General features: G+C 38.6%; 6 non-coding genes across 6 annotated transcripts; all 6 read right to left on the bottom strand.

Annotated features, from left to right (window-relative positions):
• Positions 1 to 857: 857 nt before the first annotated feature.
• TRNAV-CAC (transfer RNA valine (anticodon CAC)) lies at positions 858 to 930 on the bottom strand. The gene has a single exon. It is a non-coding gene; the product is annotated as a tRNA-Val (tRNA).
• Positions 931 to 3613: 2683 nt separating this feature from the next.
• TRNAV-CAC (transfer RNA valine (anticodon CAC)) lies at positions 3614 to 3686 on the bottom strand. Its single transcript has one exon. It is a non-coding gene; the product is annotated as a tRNA-Val (tRNA).
• Positions 3687 to 4688: 1002 nt separating this feature from the next.
• TRNAV-CAC (transfer RNA valine (anticodon CAC)) lies at positions 4689 to 4761 on the bottom strand. Its single transcript has one exon. It is a non-coding gene; the product is annotated as a tRNA-Val (tRNA).
• A 1012-nt stretch (positions 4762 to 5773) lies between these two features.
• Positions 5774 to 5846, bottom strand: TRNAV-CAC (transfer RNA valine (anticodon CAC)). The gene has a single exon. It is a non-coding gene; the product is annotated as a tRNA-Val (tRNA).
• A 1002-nt stretch (positions 5847 to 6848) lies between these two features.
• On the bottom strand, positions 6849 to 6921 carry TRNAV-CAC (transfer RNA valine (anticodon CAC)). The gene has a single exon. It is a non-coding gene; the product is annotated as a tRNA-Val (tRNA).
• Positions 6922 to 7932: 1011 nt separating this feature from the next.
• Positions 7933 to 8005, bottom strand: TRNAV-CAC (transfer RNA valine (anticodon CAC)). The gene has a single exon. It is a non-coding gene; the product is annotated as a tRNA-Val (tRNA).
• Positions 8006 to 12085: the final 4080 nt, after the last annotated feature.

Here is a 12085-nt window from a genome sequence, read left to right as displayed (position 1 = left end):
AACACCAAGAACAGATTGCTTTTACTGGGGATTGAACCAGTGTTAAGCAGATGTGATGACTACTACACTATGAAACCTTCTGGAAAGTTACTGTGTCTTGGCAAGCAGAGCAGAATTGTAACTGATGGGGCCTTTTTATTGCTGAAGAAAAGTGTTTTTGGTAATGAAACATTTACAATTTTTATTACATATTTTACCAGTTTTATTCCTACAAAGGGATATTGCTTAAATTGAAGTTTACATTGAATGTGTTACTTTTTTCTACACAGTTTAATCGTTTGCTTTTGTATTTATGGGAACTATAAATTTTGAAACAAACAGGATTGTTATAATATGGGATTATGTTTTCTGCTAAAATGTTCAATAAAAAAGAAATCCAAAATCGTAGTTCTCTTTGTGATAAAAGCCAAAATATATTGTCATTTGGCAACGAAACAAAGAATTTCATACTTTACAGGTTGATAGGAAATTACTTCAACACCGAAAACAGATTGGTTTCACTGGGTATTGAACCCAGAACGTTCTGCATATGAAGCAAACTTGATGACCACCACACTTTAAAACCTGTGATTCCTGCAAAGTAATGGCAATTAGAGACGAAAGTTGACTGCCAGGAAAAAAAAATAATTCGTAGTTCTGTTGGTTATGGAAGCTAAAACATCCCGTCATTCGGCAACAAAGCCAAGAACTTCATGTATTGCAGTTGGATAGGGTATTATTTCAACACCAAGAACAGACTGGTTTTACTGGGGATTAAACCCAGGACCTTCTGCGTGTTAAGCAGACGTGATGACCACTACACTATGAAACCTGTGAAATCCTGTTGATAGCAAATTTCTTCAACAGCGAAAACGGATTGGTTTCACTGGGGATTGAACCCAGGACCTTCTGCGTGTGAAGCAGACGTGATGACCACTACACTATGAAACCTGTGAAATCCTGCAAAGCAATGGCAATTGAAAACGAGTTTTGACCGCCAGGGGAAAAAAATTATTAGTTCTGTTGGTGATGGAAGCCAAAACATCCCATCATTCGGCAACAAAGCCAAGAACTTCATATATTGTAGTTTGATAGGGTATTATTTCAACACCGAGAACAGATTGCTTTTACTGGGGATTGAACCAGTGTTAAGCAGACGTGATAACTACTACACTATGAAACCTTCTGGAAAGTTACTACGTATTGGCAAGCAGAGCGGAATTGTAACTGACGGGGCCTTTTTATTGCTGAAGAAAAGTGTTTTTGGTAATGAAACATTTACAATTTTTATTACATATTTTACCAGTTTTATTCCTACAAGGGGATATTGCTTAAATTGAAGATTACATTGAATGTGTTACTTTTTTCTACACAGTTTAATCGTTTGCTTTTGTATTTATGGGAACTATAAATTTTGAAACAAACAGGATTGTTATAATATGGGATTATGTTTTCTGCTAAAATGTTCAATAAAAAAGATTGAACCCAGGACCTTCTGCGTGTGAAGCAGACGTGATGACCACTACACTATGAAACCTGTGAAATCCTGCAAAGCAATGGCAATTGAAAACGAGTTTTGACAGCCAGGGGAAAAAAATTATTAGTTCTGTTGGTGATGGAAGCCAAAACATCCCATCATTCGGCAACAAAGCCAAGAACTTCATATATTGTAGTTTGATAGGGTATTATTTCAACACCAAGAACAGATTGCTTTTACTGGGGATTGAACCAGTGTTGAGCAGACGTGATGACTACTACACTATGAAACCTTCTGGAAAGTTACTGTGTATTGGCAAGCAGAGCAGAATTGTAACTGATGGGGCCTTTTTATTGCTGAAGAAAAGTGTTTTTGGTAATGAAACATTTACAATTTTTATTACATATTTTACCAGTTTTATTCCTACAAGGGGATATTGCTTAAATTGAAGATTACATTGAATGTGTTACTTTTTTCTACACAGTTTAATCGTTTGCTTTTGTATTTATGGGAACTATAAATTTTGAAACAAACAGGATTGTTATAATATGGGATTATGTTTTCTGCTAAAATGTTCAATGAAAAAGAAACCCAAAATCGTAGTTCTCCTTGTGATAGAAGCCAAAATGTATTGTCATTTGGCAACGAAACCAAGAATTTCATACTTTACAGGTTGATAGGAAATTACTTCAACACCGAAAACAGATTGTTTTCACTGGGTATTGAACCCAGAACGTTCTGCATATGAAGCAGACTTGATAACCACCACACTTTAAAACCTGTGATTCCTGCAAAGTAATGGCAATTAGAGACGAAATTTGACTGCCAGGAAAAAAAAAAAATTCGTAGTTCTGTTGGTTATGGAAGCTAAAACATCCCGTCATTCGGCAACAAAGCCAAGAACTTCATGTATTGCAGTTGGATAGGGTATTATTTCAACACCAAGAACAGACTGGTTTTAATGGGGATTAAACCCAGGACCTTCTGCGTGTTAAGCAGACGTGATGACCACTACACTATGAAACCTGTGAAATCCTGTTGATAGCAAATTACTTCAACAGCGAAAACGGATTGGTTTCACTGGGGATTGAACCCAGGACCTTCTGCGTGTGAAGCAGACGTGACGACCACTACACTATGAAACCTGTGAAATCCTGCAAAGCAATGGCAATTGAAAATGAGTTTTGACCGCCATGGGAAAAAAATTATTAGTTCTGTTGGTGATGGAAGCCAAAACATCCCATGATTCGGCAACAAAGCCAAGAACTTCATATATTGTAGTTTGATAGGGTATTATTTCAACACCAAGAACAGATTGCTTTTACTGGGGATTGAACCAGTGTTAAGCAGATGTGATGACTACTACACTATGAAACCTTCTGGAAAGTTACTGTGTATTGGCAAGCAGAACAGAATTGTAACTGATGGGGCCTTTTTATTGCTGAAGAAAAGTGTTTTTGGTAATGAAACATTTACAATTTTTATTACATATTTTACCAGTTTTATTCCTACAAAGGGATATTGCTTAAATTGAAGTTTACATTGAATGTGTTACTTTTTTCTACACAGTTTAATCGTTTGCTTTTGTATTTATGGGAACTATAAATTTTGAAACAAACAGGATTGTTATAATATGGGATTATGTTTTCTGCTAAAATGTTCAATAAAAAAGAAACGCAAAATCGTAGTTCTCCTTGTGATAGAAGCCAAAATGTATTGTCATTTGGCAACGAAACCAAGAATTTCATACTTTACAGGTTGATAGGAAATTACTTCAACACCGAAAACAGATTGGTTTCACTGGGTATTGAACCCAGAACGTTCTGCATATGAAGCAAACTTGATGACCACCACAATTTAAAACCGGTGATTCCTGCAAAGTAATGGCAATTAGAGACGAAATTTGACTGCCAGGAAAAAAAAAAATTCGTAGTTCTGTTGGTTATGGAAGCTAAAACATCCCGTCATTCGGCAACAAAGCCAAGAACTTCATGTATTGCAGTTGGATAGGGTATTATTTCAACACCAAGAACAGACTGGTTTTTACTGGGGATTAAACCCAGGACCTTCTGCGTGTTAAGCAGACGTGATGACCACTACACTATAAAACCTGTGAAATCCTGTTGATAGCAAATTACTTCAACAGCGAAAACAGATTGGTTTCACTGGGGATTGAACCCAGGACCTTCTGCGTGTGAAGCAGACGTGATGACCACTACACTATGAAACCTGTGAAATCCTGCAAAGCAATGGCAATTGAAAACGAGTTTTGACAGCCAGGGGAAAAAAATTATTAGTTCTGTTGGTGATGGAAGCCAAAACATCCCATCATTCGGCAACAAAGCCAAGAACTTCATATATTGTAGTTTGATATGGTATTATTTCAACACCAAGAACAGATTGCTTTTACTGGGGATTGAAGCAGACGTGATGACTACTACACTATGAAACCTTCTGGAAAGTTACTGTGTATTGGCAAGCAGAGCAGAATTGTAACTGATGGGGCCTTTTTATTGCTGAAGAAAAGTGTTTTTGGTAATGAAACATTTACAATTTTTATTACATATTTTACCAGTTTTATTCCTACAAAGGGATATTGCTTAAATTGAAGATTACATTGAATTTGTTACTTTTTTCTACACAGTTTAATCGTTTGCTTTTGTATTTATGGGAACTATAAATTTTGAAACAAACAGGATTGTTATAATATGGGATTATGTTTTCTGCTAAAATGTTCAATAAAAAAGAAACCCAAAATCGTAGTTCTCCTTGTGATAGAAGCCAAAATGTATTGTCATTTGGCAACGAAACCAAGAATTTCATACTTTACAGGTTGATAGGAAATTACTTCAACACGGAAAACAGATTGGTTTCACTGGGTATTGATCCCAGAAGGTTCTGCATATGAAGCAGACTTGATGACCACCACACTTTAAAACCTGTGATTCTTGCAAAGTAATGGCAATTAGAGACGAAATTTGACTGCCAGGAAAAAAAAAAAATTCGTAGTTCTGTTGGTTATGGAAGCTAAAACATCCCGTCATTCGGCAACAAAGCCAAGAACTTCATGTATTGCAGTTGGATAGGGTATTATTTCAACACCAAGAACAGACTGGTTTTACTGGGGATTAAACCCAGGACCTTCTGCGTGTTAAGCAGACGTGATGACCACTACACTATGAAACCTGTGAAATCCTGTTGATAGCAAATTACTTCAACAGCGAAAACTGATTGGTTTCACTGGGGATTGAACCCAGGACCTTCTGCGTGTGAAGCAGACGTGATGACCACTACACTATGAAACCTGTGAAATCCTGCAAAGCAATGGCAATTGAAAACGAGTTTTGACCGCCAGGGGAAAAAAATTATTAGTTCTGTTGGTGATGGAAGCCAAAACATCCCATCATTCGGCAACAAAGCCAAGAACTTCATATATTGTAGTTTGATAGGGTATTATTTCACCACCAAGAACAGATTGCTTTTACTGGGGATTGAACCAGTGTTAAGCAGATGTGATGACTACTACACTATGAAACCTTCTGGAAAGTTACTGTGTATTGGCAAGCAGAGCAGAATTGTAACTGATGGGGCCTTTTTATTGCTGAAGAAAAGTGTTTTTGGTAATGAAACATTTACAATTTTTATTACATATTTTACCAGTTTTATTCCTACAAAGGGATATTGCTTAAATTGAAGTTTACATTGAATGTGTTACTTTTTTCTACACAGTTTAATCGTTTGCTTTTGTATTTATGGGAACTATAAATTTTGAAACAAACAGGATTGTTATAATATGGGATTATGTTTTCTGCTAAAATGTTCAATAAAAAAGAAACGCAAAATCGTAGTTCTCCTTGTGATAGAAGCCAAAATGTATTGTCATTTGGCAACGAAACCAAGAATTTCATACTTTACAGGTTGATAGGAAATTACTTCAACACCGAAAACAGATTGGTTTCACTGGGTATTGAACCCAGAACGTTCTGCATATGAAGCAAACTTGATGACCACCACAATTTAAAACCGATGATTCCTGCAAAGTAATGGCAATTAGAGACGAAATTTGACTGCCAGGAAAAAAAAAAATTCGTAGTTCTGTTGGTTATGGAAGCTAAAACATCCCGTCATTCGGCAACAAAGCCAAGAACTTCATGTATTGCAGTTGGATAGGGTATTATTTCAACACCAAGAACAGACTGGTTTTTACTGGGGATTAAACCCAGGACCTTCTGCGTGTTAAGCAGACGTGATGACCACTACACTATAAAACCTGTGAAATCCTGTTGATAGCAAATTACTTCAACAGCGAAAACAGATTGGTTTCACTGGGGATTGAACCCAGGACCTTCTGCGTGTGAAGCAGACGTGATGACCACTACACTATGAAACCTGTGAAATCCTGCAAAGCAATGGCAATTGAAAACGAGTTTTGACAGCCAGGGGAAAAAAATTATTAGTTCTGTTGGTGATGGAAGCCAAAACATCCCATCATTCGGCAACAAAGCCAAGAACTTCATATATTGTAGTTTGATATGGTATTATTTCAACACCAAGAACAGATTGCTTTTACTGGGGATTGAAGCAGACGTGATGACTACTACACTATGAAACCTTCTGGAAAGTTACTGTGTATTGGCAAGCAGAGCAGAATTGTAACTGATGGGGCCTTTTTATTGCTGAAGAAAAGTGTTTTTGGTAATGAAACATTTACAATTTTTATTACATATTTTACCAGTTTTATTCCTACAAAGGGATATTGCTTAAATTGAAGATTACATTGAATTTGTTACTTTTTTCTACACAGTTTAATCGTTTGCTTTTGTATTTATGGGAACTATAAATTTTGAAACAAACAGGATTGTTATAATATGGGATTATGTTTTCTGCTAAAATGTTCAATAAAAAAGAAACCCAAAATCGTAGTTCTCCTTGTGATAGAAGCCAAAATGTATTGTCATTTGGCAACGAAACCAAGAATTTCATACTTTACAGGTTGATAGGAAATTACTTCAACACGGAAAACAGATTGGTTTCACTGGGTATTGATCCCAGAAGGTTCTGCATATGAAGCAGACTTGATGACCACCACACTTTAAACCCTGTGATTCTTGCAAAGTAATGGCAATTAGAGACGAAATTTGACTGCCAGGAAAAAAAAAAAATTCGTAGTTCTGTTGGTTATGGAAGCTAAAACATCCCGTCATTCGGCAACAAAGCCAAGAACTTCATGTATTGCAGTTGGATAGGGTATTATTTCAACACCAAGAACAGACTGGTTTTACTGGGGATTAAACCCAGGACCTTCTGCGTGTTAAGCAGACGTGATGACCACTACACTATGAAACCTGTGAAATCCTGTTGATAGCAAATTACTTCAACAGCGAAAACGGATTGGTTTCACTGGGGATTGAACCCAGGACCTTCTGCGTGTGAAGCAGACGTGATGACCACTACACTATGAAACCTGTGAAATCCTGCAAAGCAATGGCAATTGAAAACGAGTTTTGACCGCCAGGGGAAAAAAATTATTAGTTCTGTTGGTGATGGAAGCCAAAACATCCCATCATTCGGCAACAAAGCCAAGAACTTCATATATTGTAGTTTGATAGGGTATTATTTCACCACCAAGAACAGATTGCTTTTACTGGGGATTGAACCAGTGTTAAGCAGACGTAATGACTACTACACTATGAAACCTTATGGAAAGTTACTGTGTATTGGCAAGCAGAGCAGAATTGTAACTGATGGAGCCTTTTTATTGCTGAAGAAAAGTGTTTTTGGTAATGAAACATTTACAATTTTTATTACATATTTTACCAGTTTTATTCCTACAAAGGGATATTGCTTAAATTGAAGTTTACATTGAATGTGTTACTTTTTTCTACACAGTTTAATCGTTTGCTTTTGTTTTTATGGGAACTATAAATTTTGAAACAAACAGGATTGTTATAATATGGGATTATGTTTTCTGCTAAAATGTTCAATAAAAAAGAAACCCAAAATCGTAGTTCTCCTTGTGATAGAAGCCAAAATGTATTTTCATTTGGCAACGAAACCAAGAATTTCATACTTTACAGGTTAATAGGAAATTACTATAACACCGAAAACAGATTGGTTTCACTGGGTATTGAACCCAGAACGTTCTGCATATGAAGCAAACTTGATGACCACCACACTTTAAAACCGGTGATTCCTGCAAAGTAATGGCAATTAGAGACGAAATTTGACTGCCAGGAAAAAAAAAATTCGTAGTTCTGTTGGTTATGGAAGCTAAAACATCCCGTCATTCGGCAACAAAGTCAAGAACTTCATGTATTGCAGTTGGATAGGGTATTATTTCAACACCAAGAACAGACTGGTTTTTACTGGGGATTAAACCCAGGACCTTCTGCGTGTTAAGCAGACGTGATGACCACTACACTATAAAACCTGTGAAATCCTGTTGATAGCAAATTACTTCAACAACGAAAACAGATTGGTTTCACTGGGGATTGAACCCAGGACCTTCTGCGTGTGAAGCAGATGTGATGACCACTACACTATGAAACCTGTGAAATTCTGCAAAGCAATGGCAATTGAAAACGAGTTTTGACCACCAGGGGAAAAAAATTATTAGTTCTGTTGGTGATGGAAGCCAAAACATCCCATCATTCGGCAACAAAGCCAAGAACTTCATATATTGTAGTTTGATAGGGTATTATTTCACCACCAAGAACAGATTGCTTTTACTGGGGATTGAACCAGTGTTAAGCAGACGTGATGACTACTACACTATGAAACCTTCTGGAAAGTTACTATGTATTGGCAAGCAGAGCAGAATTGTAACTAACGGGGCCTTTTTATTGCTGAAGAAAAGTGTTTTTGGTAATGAAACATTTTCAATTTTTATTACATATTTTACCAGTTTTATTCCTACAAAGGGATATTGCTTAAATTGAAGTTTACATTGAATGTGTTACTTTTTTCTACACAGTTTAATCGTTTGCTTTTGTATTTATGGGAACTATAAATTTTGAAACAAACAGGATTGTTATAATATGGCATTATGTTTTCTGCTAAAATGTTCAATAAAAAAGATTGAACCCAGGACCTTCTGAGTGTGAAGCAGACGTGATGTCCACTACACTATGAAACCTGTGAAATCCTGCAAAGCAATGGCAATTGAAAACGAGTTTTGACAGCCAGGGGAAAAAAATTATTAGTTCTGTTGGTGATGGAAGCCAAAACATCCCATTCATTCGGCAACAAAGCCAAGAACTTCATATATTGTAGTTTGATAGGGTATTATTTCAACACCAAGAACAGATTGCTTTTACTGGGGATTGAACCAGTGTTAAGCAGATGTGATGACTACTACACTATGAAACCTTATGGAAAGTTACTGTGTATTGGCAAGCAGAGCAGAATTGTAACTGATGGGGCCTTTTTATTGCTGAAGAAAAGTGTTTTTGGTAATGAAACATTTACATATTTTATTACATATTTTACCAGTTTTATTCCTACAAAGGGATATTGCTTAAATTGAAGTTTACATTGAATGTGTTACTTTTTTCTACACAGTTTAATCGTTTGCTTTTGTATTTATGGGAACTATAAATTTTGAAACAAACAGGATTGTTATAATATGGGATTATGTTTTCTGCTAAAATGTTCAATAAAAAAGAAACGCAAAATCGTAGTTCTCCTTGTGATAGAAGCCAAAATGTATTGTCATTTGGCAACGAATTCAAGAATTTCATACTTTACAGGTTAATAGGAAATTACTTCAACACTAGAGATGAGCGAACCGGTCCCGGTTCGGCTCGAGGTCGGTTCGCCGAACAGAGGTCCCGTTCGAGTTCGGCTCGTCGAACGTTCGACGAACCGAACTCGAACTGCATAGGAAACAATGGCAGGCAATCACAAACACAGTAAAACACCTAGAAAACACCCTCAAAGGTGTCCAAAAGGTGACAAACAACTCAAACACATGGGAAAGTGACAAGGACATATACTCATGCGAAAACAAAACAGCTGGACAAGGAAAAAGAGGAGGACACACAGATATAGGCATGGCACGCCATTCTAAAATCATGTAAAACACCGCAAGGTGACTCCAAGCGTAGTCTCCCTTTTTTTCCAAAAATTGGGCCCCACACACACCCACCAATTCAGTGGCAGCAGTTGGGCCCCAGTTGTACACTTCACAGCTAGATTTGCATCAAGCACATTCAAAAATACGCCATTCTTATCCGTCCCCAGGATGACACCGGGGTAGGTAGATAAAGTGTTTGCTGACCCATGACTTGTTCATCTTGGCTTCTTTTAAAAACAATGTAAGCAAGGGTTACTCCAAGCGGAGTCTCCCTTTTTTCCAAAAATTGGGCCACACAGACACCCACCCCATCAGTGGCAGCACTTGGGCCCTAGTTGCAAACAGGATGTTTTGATTTGCATCAAGCACATTCAAAAATACGCCATTCTTATCCGTCCCCAGGATGACACCGGGGTAGGTAGATAAAGTCTTTGCTGACCCATGACTTGTTCATCTTGGCTTCTTTTAAAAACAATGTAAGCAAGGGTTACTCCAAGCGGAGTCTCCCTTTTTTCCAAAAATTGGGCCACACAGACACCCACCCCATCAGTGGCAGCACTTGGGCCCTAGTTGCAAACAGGATGTTTTGATTTGCATCAAGCACATTCAAAAATACGCCATTCTTATCCGTCCCCAGGATGACACCGGGGTAGGTAGATAAAGTCTTTGCTGACCCATGACTTGTTCATCTTGTCTTCTTTTAAAAACAATGTAAGCAAGGGTTACTCCAAGCGGAGTCTCCCTTTTTTCCAAAAATTGGGCCACACAGACACCCACCCCATCAGTGGCAGCACTTGGGCCCTAGTTGCAAACAGGATGTTTTGATTTGCATCAAGCACATTCAAAAATACGCCATTCTTATCCGTCCCCAGGATGACACCGGGGTAGGTAGATAAAGTCTTTGCTGACCCATGACTTGTTCATCTTGGCTTCTTTTAAAAACAATGTAAGCAAGGGTTACTCCAAGCGGAGTCTCCCTTTTTTCCAAAAATTGGGCCACACAGACACCCACCCCATCAGTGGCAGCACTTGGGCCCTAGTTGCAAACAGGATGTTTTGATTTGCATCAAGCACATTCAAAAATACGCCATTCTTATCCGTCCCCAGGATGACACCGGGGTAGGTAGATAAAGTCTTTGCTGACCCATGACTTGTTCATCTTGGCTTCTTTTAAAAACAATGTAAGCAAGGGTTACTCCAAGCGGAGTCTCCCTTTTTTCCAAAAATTGGGCCACACAGACACCCACCCCATCAGTGGCAGCACTTGGGCCCTAGTTGCAAACAGGATGTTTTGATTTGCATCAAGCACATTCAAAAATACGCCATTCTTATCCGTCCCCAGGATGACACCGGGGTAGGTAGATAAAGTCTTTGCTGACCCATGACTTGTTCATCTTGTCTTCTTTTAAAAACAATGTAAGCAAGGGTTACTCCAAGCGGAGTCTCCCTTTTTTCCAAAAATTGGGCCACACAGACACCCACCCCATCAGTGGCAGCACTTGGGCCCTAGTTGCAAACAGGATGTTTTGATTTGCATCAAGCACATTCAAAAATACGCCATTCTTATCCGTCCCCAGGATGACACCGGGGTAGGTAGATAAAGTCTTTGCTGACCCATGACTTGTTCATCTTGGCTTCTTTTAAAAACAATGTAAGCAAGGGTTACTCCAAGCGGAGTCTCCCTTTTTTCCAAAAATTGGGCCACACAGACACCCACCCCATCAGTGGCAGCACTTGGGCCCTAGTTGCAAACAGGATGTTTTGATTTGCATCAAGCACATTCAAAAATACGCCATAATTAACCGTCCCCAGGATGACACCAGGGTAGGTAGCAAAGTCTTTCCTGATCCCAGCTCTGTTCATCTTGGCTTCTTTTAAAAACACAGCAAGCAAGGGTTACTCCAAGCGGAGTCTCCCTTTTTTCCAAAAATTGGGCCACACAGACACCCACCCCATCAGTGGCAGCACTTGGGCCCTAGTAGCAAACAGGATGTTTTGATTTGCATCAAGCACATTCAAAAATACGCCATAATTAACCGTCCCCAGGATGACACCGGGGTAGGTAGCAAAGTCTTTCCTGATCCCAGCTCTGTTCATCTTGGCTTCTTTTAAAAACACAGCAAGCAAGGGTTACTCCAAGCGGAGTCTCCCTTTTTTCCAAAAATTGGGCCACACAGACACCCACCCCATCAGTGGCAGCACTTGGGCCCTAGTTGCAAACAGGATGTTTTGATTTGCATCAAGCACATTCAAAAATACGCCATTCTTATCCGTCCCCAGGATGACACCGGGGTAGGTAGCAAAGTCTTTCCTGATCCCAGCTCTGTTCATCTTGGCTTCTTTTAAAAACACAGCAAGCAAGGGTTACTCCAAGCGGAGTCTCCCTTTTTTCCAAAAATTGGGCCACACAGACACCCACCCCATCAGTGGCAGCACTTGGGCCCTAGTTGCAAACAGGATGTTTTGATTTGCATCAAGCACATTCAAAATCAACAAGCATTTACTCTCCCCAGGATGACACAGGGGTAGTAAATTCCTTCTGGATCCATGACTTG

Source organism: Anomaloglossus baeobatrachus, chromosome 2 (genome assembly GCF_048569485.1).
Source record: "Anomaloglossus baeobatrachus isolate aAnoBae1 chromosome 2, aAnoBae1.hap1, whole genome shotgun sequence".
NCBI classification, from domain to species: domain Eukaryota; kingdom Metazoa; phylum Chordata; class Amphibia; order Anura; family Aromobatidae; genus Anomaloglossus; species Anomaloglossus baeobatrachus.
The sequence above is the reverse complement of the archived record's forward strand: the minus strand, read 5'-3'. Positions and strand labels throughout refer to the sequence as shown.